Source organism: Grampus griseus (genome assembly GCF_964374135.1).
Source record: "Grampus griseus genome assembly, chromosome: 3".
Lineage (NCBI taxonomy): Eukaryota > Metazoa > Chordata > Mammalia > Artiodactyla > Delphinidae > Grampus > Grampus griseus.
Window position 1 is genome coordinate 91,326,375 of NC_139019.1, and position 14,520 is coordinate 91,340,894.

The 14,520-nt window shown below is 38.1% G+C and overlaps 1 protein-coding gene across 11 annotated transcripts in view; it reads right to left on the reverse strand.

The window, feature by feature from the left end:
* The window catches only part of APC (APC regulator of WNT signaling pathway), a 138,970-nt gene that overhangs the window by 97,519 nt on the left and 26,931 nt on the right, over positions 1-14,520 (reverse strand). Inside the window, exon 1 of one of the 11 annotated variants that reach the window (XM_082650444.1) lies at positions 7,982-8,007. The exons of 8 other annotated variants lie outside the window; for them this stretch is intronic. The gene's annotated coding sequence lies outside the window, so the exon portion shown is untranslated. Of the gene's footprint in view, positions 1-3,578; positions 3,662-7,981; positions 8,008-14,520 lie in introns of those variants that run through there. 2 more of the 11 variants (XM_082650440.1, XM_082650441.1) reach the window with 2 other exon arrangements.

Genomic DNA, 14,520 nt, shown 5'->3' on the forward strand with positions numbered 1-14,520 from the left:
CTTAAAAGATTCTTCTCAATTATTAGGTGTATAAGATGACTTGTGAGTCATCCTTTTATTGCCATTGATTTATTGTTTATTAGATTGATTGGAGATTGTTGCTTACAAATGCTACCATTTTGAATTTTTTAAGGTTTGCCTTGTAGTCAAGAACATGACTAACTTTTTTAACTATCTCACTGAAATTTAAGAAAAGGGAAAAGTGTACAAAGTTCTCAAAGTTATATACCTATTTATTGACTGTAGCATATTATTTAAATCCTCTGCATATCTGTTAAATTTTTGTACTTGACAGGTGAAATTTAGAAAGCCTACCATTTATTGCATGTCATGTAATACAGTAAGTACCATATATTAATATATATGTAATTTAATCTTCTCAACTGTGAGGTAGGTATCACTTCCCATTTTAGAGTTAAGGAAGCTGGGACTTCAAAATGGCAAATAATTTTCGTAAAAACACAGATCATGTGGCTAAGCCAGGATTCAAATTCATATTTGTTCCCAATGCTCATGCTCCTAAGACCATGTAATACTACCTCTACATGGCTTTCATGACCTGGTGTACCCGATACCAGTCTATGTTCCAAACTTATTTTCTATTAAGTTCCAGTATAACCCTTCTCCTTAAGTAATTCCCTCTTCACCATTCCATACAAACTATTTTGTACTTCTGCTCATAATTCATCTCCTTTTTTGAATGCCCCATCCTTTTCCCCTCTGCTTTGCTACCCTTTAAGGCCCAATTCTGTTGCCTTACATAAAACCTTCCTGTCTCCTACAGCCAGTAATGAGTCTTCCTGCTGATTGTACAGTAAATACTATACAACTTGGCTTAACTGTTCTCTAATTATTCCACTTTACTTTGGCAAGTTTTGTTTTCTACCTTTAAGACAAGGTTTGTATCTAATACTTAGCTTTTGTAATTCCCAAAATGCTTTACTCAGTGACAGCCACAAAAAGATAAATACATGCAAGAATGAACAGCCATGGAGAGCAAAGAAGAGAAAAAAGAGGGCACAAATTCAGAGAATGTCCAGGATGACTTTCCCATTAAAAGAGTAAGATGATGGATTTCTCTCTATGCGATTCAAATCAACAAACATTTGAGAACTTATTATTCACAAGACACCGTGCAAATATTATAAGGAGATTTTTGTGGGTTGAATTGTGTTTCCCAAAATGATACATTGAGTCACAGGTAGCTAATCTCTGGTACCTGTGAAAAGTGACCTCGTTTGGAAACAGGGCCTTTGCAGCTGTAATCAAGTTAAGATAAAGTCTTACTGGATTAGGGTGGGCCCTAAATCCAATGATTGGTACACTTAAAACAAGGCCAAGTGAGGAAATGAACACAGAGACACAGGAAAAACGCCAAGTGACAATGGAGGCAGAGACTGGAGTGAGGCAGCTGCAAACCAAGGAATGCCGAAGACTGCCAGCAACCACCACAAGCTAGGGAGAAAGGCATGGAACAGATGCTCTCTCAGAGTCTCCAAAAGGAATCAACTTTGCTGACGCTCTGATTTTGTACTTCCAGCCTCCAGAACTGTGACAGAATACATTTCTATGATTTTAAGCCATGAGTGTGTGGTACTCTTGTCACAGCAGCTCTACACCACCAGGGAAAAGATAAATTGACATGTTCCTTATTCTCAAGTATCTTATTAACAGCAAATGGGTAGTATTCCAGTAGGAAGGGGAAATAGGATCCATACACAAATAAATCAGACGTTTGTGTCTCATCTTACATTCTCTTGGCTCACTTTAACTCTAGTCATTGCCGCATCAATCAGCTCACTGCAAGATATAAACTGACAGCACAACGGCTGACAGGTATCCTTTTGTTTTCTGTTCTAGTCTCAGTGACAACCCAGTGTGGGTCACCAGCATTCATGCATATACAGCCTATAAAAGAATGAACACTTGATGGGACAATCCTTGACTAAAGGGGAATGGGAGCTAGTAAATATAATTCTTTTCTTTAGATGGACAATTTTATATGGCTTCTTTAAAAGTCCCAGCTTTCAGGACTTTCCCAATTATCCAAAGCGGTGACCAACTTGAGAACACATACTGGCTGTCCCTCTTCACTATTTAACACTTTCTAAGCCACTACTCCTGTTCCTGGATCACTTCCCAAAGCAAGTATTTCGCACAAGGCCTCAAGATTCTCAGAATCTCAAGATTCTGACTTACAGGGGACCCATGCTAAGATACAACTTACCTACAATTCAGAGGCAAGTCTGGGTTCAAAAGATTGATATAGAGTCTATGGGAGTCACACCTTGCTGAGAAAATTGGAGGTAAGGGCACAAATATGGACTGGAGCTACATTGTGGCTAGCTATCTTCACAGTGTAAAGAAGATGAGATTTGGATAGAGTACCCACAGAAACGGTACGATAACAAGACTAAAAGGTACAAAGTCACGTTGCTTTAATGTTTCTCAGTTTCTATTATAAACAATGTCAGAAGTAGCTAATATACTGACAGGTAATTTATCAATTAATTAATGATAATAAAACCAAGAATCTAAAAATAGCTAGTGGAATATATATTCAATATTCAATATTCTTCATTGGATATCTGCTTACTATCTTAGTCACCATTATATACCATATTATAAACAAATCTGGTAAATGAAAATCTGAATTTACCCCAAAAAGTAACATTCATTCACAAAAATACAACTTTAAAAAAACCACTTCAGCTTAAAACAAGGAACTGTATGTGTATGTCTGAAAACAAATGAAGACCTGTATGTGTATGCCTATAGTAGACAGAACAGTGGCCCCACAAACATGTCCATGTCCTAATCCTGGAGACCAGTGAATATGTTACCTTACAAGGCTAAAGGGACTTTGCAGATGTGAACAAGTAAAGGATCTTAATATGGGCAAATTTTCCTGGATTATATGGGTGGACTTACTGTAATCACAGGGTTTTGTTTTTGGTTTTTTTTTTTGCGGTATGCGGGCCTCTCACTGTTGTGGCCTCTCCCGCTGCGGAGCACAGGCTCTGTACGCGCAGGCTCCGCGGCACGTGGGATCTTCCCGGACCGGGGCACGAACCTGTGTCCCCTGCATCGGCAGGCGGACTCTCAACCACTGCGCCACCAGGGAAGCCCAATCACAGGGTTTTATAAGAAGGAGACAGAAAAGTCAGCGTCAGAGAAGGATATGTGAAGACGGAAAGGGGGTCGGAGTCAAAGAAAGATTTATTGTGCTGCTCGCACAAAGATGGAGGAAGAGGCCATGAGTCAAGGAATGCAGTTAGACTCTAGAAGCTGGAAAAAAGGAAGGAAATGGATTCTCCAGATAGCCTCTGAAGGAAGTACAGCACTGCTGCTGTTATGATTTTGGTCCAATGTAAACCATTTCCGAATTCTGATCTCCAGGGTTGCAAGATAATAAATCTGGGTTGTTTTAAACACTAAATTTGAGATACTTTGTTACAACAGCAATACAAAAAATGCCCTATGATCCAGTGATCCCTCTCCAAAGAATAAATTTCAGTGAAATCTCACTGACTATGTAGTGATCTTAAAATAGATCCACAATTTCTTTGACCTTATACCTTCAAAAGTGGAGCTTAATTCATCTCCTCTTGTGTGGGCTGGACTTAATGACTCACTTCTAATAAAAAGAATACGGTAGAAGTGATGGGCTATGTCATAAATGGCTTCCTTCTTGCTCTTTCTCTCCGGGATCACTGGGGAAGCCAGCTGCAATGTCATGAAGATTCTCAGGCAGCCCATCGTAGAGACCCACGGAAAAGAAGCGAGGCCTTCTGTCAATGGTCAGGAGAAACAGACTGTGAGTGAGCCATCTAGGAAGTGAATCTTCCAGTCTAGTCAAGGCTTCAGATGACTGTAGCCCTGGCTGACATCTTAACTGTAACTTCATGAGAGATTCTGAAACATATACCCAATTAAGATATTCTTGAATTTCTGCCCCAGAGAAACTCTAAAGTAATAAATATTTGTTGTTTAAGCCACTAAGATTTGGGGTAATTTATTGTACACTGATATGTAACCAAAATAGTCTATAAGAAGTCATATACAAGGATGTACACCATAGCAAAGTTTGTGGTAAAAGAGATTTGGAAAAAACCTAGGACCTTCACATCTGATAGACACTACAGAACATTAGATAGCAGAGTTAGAACGACAAACTAGATGGACATAAAGTAAAACAGGTCTTAAAAACAGTATCGAGTTAAAAATGTTCAGAAGTTATGTAAATTAAAAACATAAATTTGGGTACATATCCCCAAAGAAGTTAAAGTAGGAACTCAAACAGATATTTGTGCATCCATGTTCAGAGCAGCATTATTCACAAAAGCCAAAACGTGGAAGCAACCCAAGTGTCCACTGAAAAATGAATGCATAAACAAAATGTGGTGTACATACACTGGAATACTATTCCACCTCAAAAAAGGTGGAAATTCTGACACATGCAACAACATGGATGAAACCTGAAGATGTATCTTATATGAGGTTCTTAGGGAAGTCAAATTCATAGAGAAAGAAAACAAAATGGTGGTTGCCAGGAATTGGGGGAAGGTGAAAATGGAGAGTTAGTGTTTACCAGGTAGAGTTTCAGTTGGGGAATGTGAAAAAGATCTGGAGATGGACTGTGATACACTCACAACAATATAAATGTACTTAATGCCACAGAACTATATATACACATAAAAATGGTTAAGCTGGTAAATTTTATGTATGTATATTCTACCACAATTAAAAAACCCTCATTAACTATAAAAAAGACAAAATGCTAAATATTTCACAAGAATTAACGCATATTTAAGAACATATGTGAATGAGTGCCTACAAGGGGAGTGGGAATAGGGCCTGGGAATAAAGGGGAGAAGGCTTGCCTTTTATGGACTGATGTCATGATTTGATTTACAAAAACAATTTTCAAGAACGTATCTATTATATAACATATGAGATGTCACCTATACCAAAAACAAGAAACCGTCTAGGTAGCTTTCCTTCTAAGAGGTGAACTTACAGAAATCAAGAACCACAGATTATTGACTATTGGAACTAGAAGATCTAGAAATCACTTCATCTAACCTCATTTTACATTCAAGGCACTTAATACTTCAAAACTAATTTGCTTTTTAGAATTATCTGCTATTCCAAGCAGATTTTACAAGGCATGGTGTTTCAAAGAGCAAACCATCACATTCTTTCAGTTAGAAGACATTTTAGATGATATAAATCTTTAAAGATCCTAGGAGTAGCCAAAGCAATCAGTGTTTTCAATGCAATAGCAATAATATTTCACACAGTTCTATTGTAAGTTTCTTAGAGGTTAGTTTCCATGTCTTATTTGACTCTCCTGAACCTTTATAGGTCTGGCATTTAGTAGGTACTCAAATGTGTAGTCAATGTATTTCCTCAAGTCATCTTTTCTATATTATATTGCCCTATCCTATCTTATGTGCTATGTAAAATTCCAGAGTGTAGTATCAAAAAAAAAAAAAGAAAAAGAAAAAAAGAGGAGGGAGGTCAAAATTAAAGAGAACATTTAATATAAAAGGACTGTTAAATTATGTGAAATTAGAAAAAAAATAGAGAAAAATGGTAAAATAAAAATCCAAAGAGCAATGCATGAAAAGACTGCAATTAATAGCTTTGATTCAGTTCATAGACCTACTTATGAATGTTTAACTTTTGAACTCCTTAATAGCTCAATTCTGGCAATATCAATTAACAATGAATAATTTCAAAGACCAACAGTACAGTCTTATATTAGGTATTTCATAATGCAAGGGGAAAGAAATCAACTTTTCTTACTTTAGTTCTTTATTTCTTATTTAATTCCAAAAAATATCTCTATCTAATACTGTTCTGTTTAGTTGAAGTTTAAGTTGATTAATAAGATGATAGTTTCATAGCGTTAGAACAAAATAGAAGACTTACGTTCTTTACATCCTTATACAATACATGACCTTGGATAAAGTCACAACATATGCAATTAGGAATAATCTAACGTTTAAAATGAAAATAATGCTACATTGAGCTGTTTAAATCATAAAATAAGATAATTTATGTAAAAATAAGAATCATAAACTCTCAAAAACTATACCAATTGGAGTTCAAAGAAATGAATGGTATTAGCTATTAAACTTCACTTGAAAAAATTGTTTTAAATTATTGAAAAAGTATCTTGAAGGATCTTCTGGAAAATTTGGATATACTGCAAAAAACAAACAAATAAATAAATAAATTTCACTTGAAAATTTAATGCAACACCTTTAATTCTAGGTACAGTTTCCATCAGATTTTAAAAAGAGATCCTAAGAACTATTAACCCTGATACCCATAACTAAACAATTCTTAAAGCAAAAATAGTTTTAAAAATAAAGAATAAAATCGCTTATTTATCAGTGAAAACTTTACATAGTCTAATTTTATTCCAGTCCAATTCCTTATTATCTTGAAAAAAATTACTGAAACAAAAATTATAGGTTCTTTCAAGACTTTCTATTACATAAACACTACTTAAGAGACATTGATCCTGGAGGGCTTTACAAAGCCACTGCCACCCTGTTCAGAGAGTAGGGAGGTGTGACAAGCTGGCTACCATAAATAGGCATTAAGATAAGGCATTTAAAACTACTCAATCTGAAAACTTGTTTTTAGACATTTAATGAAACAAAAATACAGTGCAACGGAAACAGTCTATATCAAGAGTATATCTTATGAATATTCACTAAACAGAAATACATCTAAAAGAAAAATCATACTGCTTTAATTTGAAATATTTGCCTATAGACTTTATTCAATGATATCTAAAACTGACCAGAGTAATATAAAATTACCTAATAAACACAGACCTTAAATATTAAGCCTATGAAAAATTTACCACTGTAACTTTTCACAAAGTGATTTACATTATAAAGTGATTTACTCTTGAGTAACCTAATTAATAGCATAAAGCTATACTAACAAAGGAATAGATCCACTGCTTCATACATAATTTATTAAGATTTCCTATAGGATTTATTTAAAGCAAAGAATTTGAGCATCTCTTTTGTGATACAGAATCAAAGTGTCTGATAAATTCCACTGTCAAAACATTCATAGCCTGATATTCTTCCTACTTTAAAAAACTAAGTTATTCTTTCCATCCAGGTTGTAATGATATGATAAACTATGGCTTTTTGTAAATAGACTTCTACCACCAGCATTGCTGCAAGGGTTCTTATTCCTCTGCAGTTATCTTTCCAGCCTGGGAGGGAGAAAAGCACTGCTGCAGTCATCTGCAAAAAGGCATTACATTGCATCTTAAAACTAACAAAGACACTGGTATCTCTTTGCCACCCTATTCACTGGCAGTTCACTTAGAACTGCAAAAGCAGGCACTTTTGGTAACCCAAATTTCACGGATCAACCAAAACCACCACTGAAGCTCTGCAGTACCTGCCTCCACCTCTTCCTCCTCTCCCAAGGAGCCCTTTCCACTAGGTTCATAACAGCCATCAGCAGCAGCTTCGTAACCCCTCCCCTGGCTACCACTGCATGTGTCCTTGTGGCCAGGGAGGAAAAGAAGCCTTTCAGTGGGCTAAAGCTTTTGCTCCTCACCATGAATATGCTCCATTCTTTGTTGTCCTCTACCCGTTTCCTTAGATACTGTTATTCCACTCGACTCTGTCAACATGCATTATAAAAACAAAACCTCCTTCTAGCTTCAAAAACAGCTCTTTCTCACCAGACTCCCCTTAACACTCCTACCCCTCCCCCCCTTCTTCCTCTTCTGTCAAAAACCCTGGATCAGAAGCACAGGAAATCCATCTCCTGTGCTGCAATGGTGGGGGGGTGGGGGAGACGCCCCTGCCTCCCCGCTTGGCATGTGGCATCAGATTCTGTGCCAAGGAAAGACCATCGGCTTTACACAGTGCAAGGGAAAATCGCCTCCTTCTCCCCCGGCAGCTAGCCGGGCCATCGTAGCTCCAGCACCTACCCCATTTCCGAGCTCAGCAGCACCTCCATTCCGTCTCCAGTGACACCCAGGCGGGCTGCGCCAATACAGCCACATGTCGGTCACGTGTGCCCACGCCCAGCCAATCGGAGGGTCCCCGACGGGAAAGGGGAGCGCCCTGGTCCGCATCCAGCGGATTACACAGCTGCTTCACGCTCCGCTTCCCGACCGCACTCCCGACCCGCACTCCGCACTCCGCAGCAGGACATAGGGCCCGGCCCCGCCCCGCCCCGCCCCGCCCCACCCCACCCCACCCCAAGGCTCCAGCCCTAGCCGGCACTTAGTGCTCACCGACTCCACCTCCGGGCAACCCTCTGGAGCTGATGGAAGCAGACAAGCATAATGCGGGTGGGGTGGGGGAGGCCCACGGAGCAGGAAGATTAGCACAAGATACTGGCGGTGGGTGGGTAATAAATTACATCTCATTCGCTATTTGCTAAGATATACATGCTTGCAACACAGAGAAAAAGAATTTCACTAAATGTATTAAAACGAATAACTTTACATTACGTATCACCGATTTGTTAGGTAAATCACTGGAACTGTGTTTGAATTAAAAATACAGTCTCCAGAAATGCTATGGTGGCAGTAGAGTAGTTGAGATCAGAATCATGGAGCCACACAGTCTGGACTGAATCTTTGCTCCCGTCACTTACTAGCTGTGTGACTTTAGTCACTTTCATTTCCCTTGCAAAACGGGAGTAGAAATGTTGAATAGAGAAGTTAATACATAGGAAGCAGTATTTGGAGCAGACCCTGACACAGTAAATGCTGTTATTCACTACTAATCTGAGACTTAAATATTTTAATGCAAATTCTGCATTTCACTTAAATTTAACCAAGTGAAGCTTGAATTACTAATTTTTTAAAATAAATTTATTTTATTTTTGGCTGCACTGGGTCTTCATTGCTGAGCGCGGGCTACTCTTCGTTGCAGTGCGTGGGCTTCTCATTGCCGTGGCTTCTCTTGTTGCGGAGCACGGGCTCGAGGCACGCGGGCTTCAGTAGTTGTGGCATGTGGGCTCAGTAGCTGTGGCTCGCAGGCTCTAGAGTGCAGGCTCAGTAATTGTGGCACACGGGCTTAGTTGCTCTGCGGCATGTGGGATCTTCCCAGACCAAGGCTCGAACCCGTGTCCCCTGCATTGGCAGGTGGATTCTTAACCACTGTACCACCAGGGAAGTCCCTGAATTACTAATTTTTATGAGTTAGAAGGACAAAATCCAAATTGCCAAGAATTTAAAGTGGATTTAAATTCTGTTTAAATGGGGATGGGGGTGGAATCAGTTTTCATGATCTATTTCAAATTTAAAAGGATACTTAACTTTAGGTTTTTTAATAAATGTATTTACTATAATCTTTTAATTTTTCAAATTAATAGCATGAAAAGCAGCAAGCAAGCTATTAAATAGCACACTTGGAGCAATTTCATTTTATTAAAAATGGTATAAATTAGAAAAGTAATAGACAAATAGCAAAATGCTCCTAGATATACACACAATGGATGGTTCACAGTGGTTATCCATGGAAGGTGAGATTATGGAGTGATTGCTGCTTTTCCTTTCTGCTGCTGGATATTTTTTTCTTTATCTCTGTATTATAATGCCTAATATATAGCAAATACCCCCTAAATATTTGTTGAATGAACAAATGAACAAACATCAATCACATATTACTAGTAATTCACTAGTAAGTAGAAAAATTATATATTACATAAAAGTTTAAATATATTTAGAAACACTTTCCCTTGATATTTGAAATAAAGGAAACATAAATCAATTTGGTTCTATCTTAAATATCCCTTTTGTCAAGATGACTTAGTTTTACAAAAGGCTTTCAAGATTCTCTTACTGAAAGTGCATGATTTATTGAACAGGACTTATTTATACAGTCATCAACTATTTGTGACAAATTCTGAATAATTTCTCATAAGGCCTAAAACTTCTGGAAAGTAAGAATACATTTTAGAAGCTCCTAAAAATAACTTCTTAGTACCCTAAGAAACAACTCTATTACTCTTGACTCAGACTATGACTCAAGCTATTATTTAGTATACCAGTTTGTAGCCAAAATATTTGTCTAAATTTTTATTACATGTGTGGTAACAGTTAGTGTTTCAAATGACAAAATTTTAAAGAAAGCTATGACCATTATATGTTCACCGATCAATAAAACTCAAATCAATCAAAAAGCAAGCCAATCTAAAAACTACATTTTACAATGTGGCCAACTGAATTTTTTCAGTAAAATTTTCAAACCAGTTTTCTCAGATTCCACAAAAGTTTAATTTGAATTTTGTATTAAAAATATACTTAGGGCTTCCCTGGTGGCGCAGTGGTTGAGAGTCCGCCTGCCGATGCAGGGGACGCGGGTTCGTGCCCCAGTCCGGGAGGATCCCACATGCCGCGGAGCAGCTGGGCCCGTGAGCCATGGCCGCTGAGCCTGCGCATCTGGAGCCTGTGCTCCGCAACGGGAGAGGCCACAACAGTGAGAGGCCCGCGTACCGCAAATATATATATATATATATATATACACACACACACTTAGCTATTTTTAAAACTACAATTAAAAACATATACAATCAAAATGTTTTAGACCAAATTTGAAAACAATGGAGGTCACTGAAGCATTAATTTGTGCTACTAGGTTTATATGTATCTCAGAATAAAGCTCCTGCCATCCCTATTTGTATAAAAATGTTATTATTCAGGCTACATACATATGTATGCATTAAAAGTATTTTCTGATCAAAATTTGCTATAGAAATAAATTGTACATTAAGGCTATTATAAGACTGTACTGACAAACATGCCCCTGATTTCAAATATCTGTGCTCATTATGATTAGCTTTACTGTTTTTAATAAATATTCGTAAGTAAATGTTATAAATATGAACACATAGTGCACCTTAAAAAAATAAACAACCTCTGAACCTTCTGTAACTTAAAAAAAATTGATGACTCAAGAGAAATAATAGGATTCTTAAAGTCTTAAATCCTTCATTCTATTTTAACATGAACCTGTTAGGCTTAATTTAAGACTTGTGATTTTAAAAACTGATAAGAATATGGGCAACAATATCAACTAGAATAAAAAGAGTTAAAATCAGTGCTCTGAATTCAGTTATCTCAACTCGTACTTTAATACTTAACTTTCTTTACTGGAGACCTCAGATACATTGATAGCAGAATAAAATATAGATTTATGCCTACAAAGAGATCAACGAAAGTCTTGTTCTTTAAAAATAATTATGTATTGTAAAAGCACATGCTAGTGTAAGTTCCCCAGGTGCCAAGCAACCAAATAAAGCTCAAATTCATTTAAAAATCTTCCAGTCTTCAGATTCATACTGGGTTAGGGTATGACAAAAAATCCTAAGAACAGAATAAAGTGGGTCAGAGACCAAAGCCCAATTCTCCCATTGTTTCTATACTTCTCATGGGACATGGGAAGGAGCTGAAATATTGCAATGGAAATTGGATTTTTAGTGATGTATAAACTAAGTGAGAGATATATACCTGGTCTTCTACAAGCCAGACATATAGATGTGTTCTATGTTACCTCAAAAAGCAAAAGTTTCTCAAAAGAAATGTTTCTAGCACCAATAATAGAATCTTAGTGTTTTTCCCTCCAATCTTTCTCCTCTCTAATCAGCAAATATCAAAATAGATTTTTACACCCCTGCTCAAGAACATTTCATGGCTTTCTGTTACTGACAGTGGAAGTGAGATAGTCTGGAGTTTAACTGTAGAGTGCCTACGCTAAAAGGCTTTCTACAGGTATTAAGTTTTCCATGGCCGCCGTAACAAATTACCACAAATTTAGTGGCTTAAAGCAACAAAATTTATTATCTTACAGTTTTGTAGTTCAGAAGTCCAAAATGGGTCTCACTGAGCTAAAATCAAGGTGTCTGCAGGGCTCTACTTCTTTCAGGAGGCTCTAAGGGAGAATCTGTTTTCTTGCCCTTTCCAGGTTCTAGAGACCAACTATATTCTTGGTTCAAGGCCTCTTTCCTCCATCTTCAAAGCTAGCAGTGGTGGCCTGAGTCCTTCTCAATTTGCAGCACTGTCACTTTGCTTCTATTGTCATTATCTCTTTCTCTGAATCTTGTTCTTCTCTTCCCTCTTTTAAAGACTTAAAAACCGTTCTTACATTGGCCCACCTCAATAATCCAACAATCCAGGGTACCTCATTAGCAACTTTATTCCACCTGCAACCTTAATTCCCCTTTGTAACATAATCTAACATATTCACAGGTTCTAGGGATTAGGAACTGGACATCTTTAGGGAGCCATTATTCTGCCTACCACACTAAAGCTTTATCTTCAACTATTCCAGAACTTGCATCCTAATACCAGTCCAATCAAACTAAACACTTAGCCATTTCTTTTTTTAAAAAATAAATTTATTTATTTGTTTATTTTTTGGCTGCGTTGGGTCTTCGAGCTGTGCTCAGGCTTTCTCCAGTTGCAGCAAGCAGGGGCTACTCTTCGTTGTGATGTGTTGGCTTCTCATTGTGGCGGCTTCTCTTGTCGCGAAGCATGGGCTCTAGGTGTGTGCTCTTCAGTAGCTGTGGCTCGCAGGCTCTAGAGTGCAGGCTCAGTAGCTGTGGCGCACAGGCTTAGTTGGTACGCGGCACATGGGATTTTCCAGGACCAGGGCTCGAACCCGTGTCCCCTGCACTGGCAGACGGATTCTTAACCACTGTGCCACCAGGGAAGTCCCCACTTAGCCATTTCTAAAACTCACCTTAGACATAGAACCTTCTGCCTTTACTATAATGTGGTACAGTAGAAGGCTCCAGCATATGGAGACTGAAGAATCAGGTTTAAAGTTCTGAGTCTTTCATTTTGTAGCTCTGTGACTCTGGATGTTACTTAACTATCCTAAGACTTGGCTACTCTTTCATCTGTAAAATGAGAATAACTGTTTGGCTTATTTTATAGAGCTGTTATAAGGATCAAATGTGTAACTGTGAACAAACTTTATAAACTATGAAATATGTTTTACGAGTAACAGATTATTAATTGCTCTATTGGTCCAAATCAAGATTCAGCTTAAACATACATTTTCATGAAGTAATCTACCATCCCACCTAGACTCCTAGACTCCTCACCCTCCTTTTCCCTCCACTGTTCCCTCCTTTTATGGCACAAACACATTGTAGCTCTGTGTGTACATCTCCTTTCCCATTCCTGACTATAAGAATCCGAGGGAAGAGCCACACCTGATTTTATCTTGAACGTCTCATGGTGTATACCACAGTATTTTGTACATAACAGGTGTTCATTAAGTATTAGTAGAAGGAATGAGTTAAAATTAATCTCCAAAGGGGACCCAATGCAGATGCTCTCAAGGAATAATAGTACAGCAAATGCTGAATAATGAATATTAGTACAAAGTATAACTTTCTACAGAGGAAATGGAATGCTTTAAATAAAAACCCTAGGCCCTGTAAGTGAAAAATATGTGACGCAGCCTTGGGGCTAAGTTTCTGAGGTTAGGTGGCTGCACAGTAGAATCACTTTAGGAGCTTGAGAAGTTTTAAAAACACCATTAAGTCAGAATCTCTGAGGATGAGGTCCGAGCATTGGTGGGTGCTGGCAGGATTGCGAAGCACCACCCACCACTCTAGCTTCTGCTATCAAAGCTCCTACTGCACTATGATAGGGAGACCATTTTGAAATGCCTTTTAATTCAGTGTGCTATACAGATTGAGGCATGTGCTTACAGAGGAAAAAAACCTTCCTTTTTCCTGTCAAAAAGCTTCCTTGTCATGTATTAGCAATTAACATAAGAAAAACAATAGGGACTAATAAATACACAGAATATGTTCTACTACATTAAGGAATCAAAGAAAACAAAAACAAAAGAGTATCATTTTCACCTATTAAATAGGCAATGATATTTTAAAATAATATTGCGGGTCAGTGAGGATACATTTTTAAAAAATAGGCAGGGTTTCCCTGGTGGCGCAGTGGTTGAGAGTCTGCCTGCCGATGCAGGGGACACGGGCTCGAGCCCTGGTCCGGGAAGATCCCACATGTCGCGGAGCAACTGGGCCCGTGAGCTACAACTACTGAGCCTGTGCTCCACAGCAAGAGAGGCTGCGACAGTGAGAGGCCCGCACACCACAATGAAGAGTGGCCCCCGCTTGCCACAACTAGAGAAAGCCCTCGCATAGAAACGAGGACCCAACACAGCCAAAAATAAAATTAAATTAAAAAAAGGCAGTAGCTTTTGAAAATCCTTAAAATGTTTAAAATGCTTATACTGAAATAAGTCCAGTTAATAGAAATTATCTTATGTACAATCAGGTACATGCACAAAGATTTATATTCAAAGATACTCAGTATTGTTTCCACAAGTGAAATTTTAGAAACAACCTCAATGATTGATAACAACAGCTTGGTTAATTATACTTTTGGCACTCATTTTTTTTTTTTTTTTTTTTGGCGGTACGCGGGCCTCTCACTGTTGTGGCCTCTCCCGTTGCGGAGCACCGGCTCCGGATGCGCAGGCT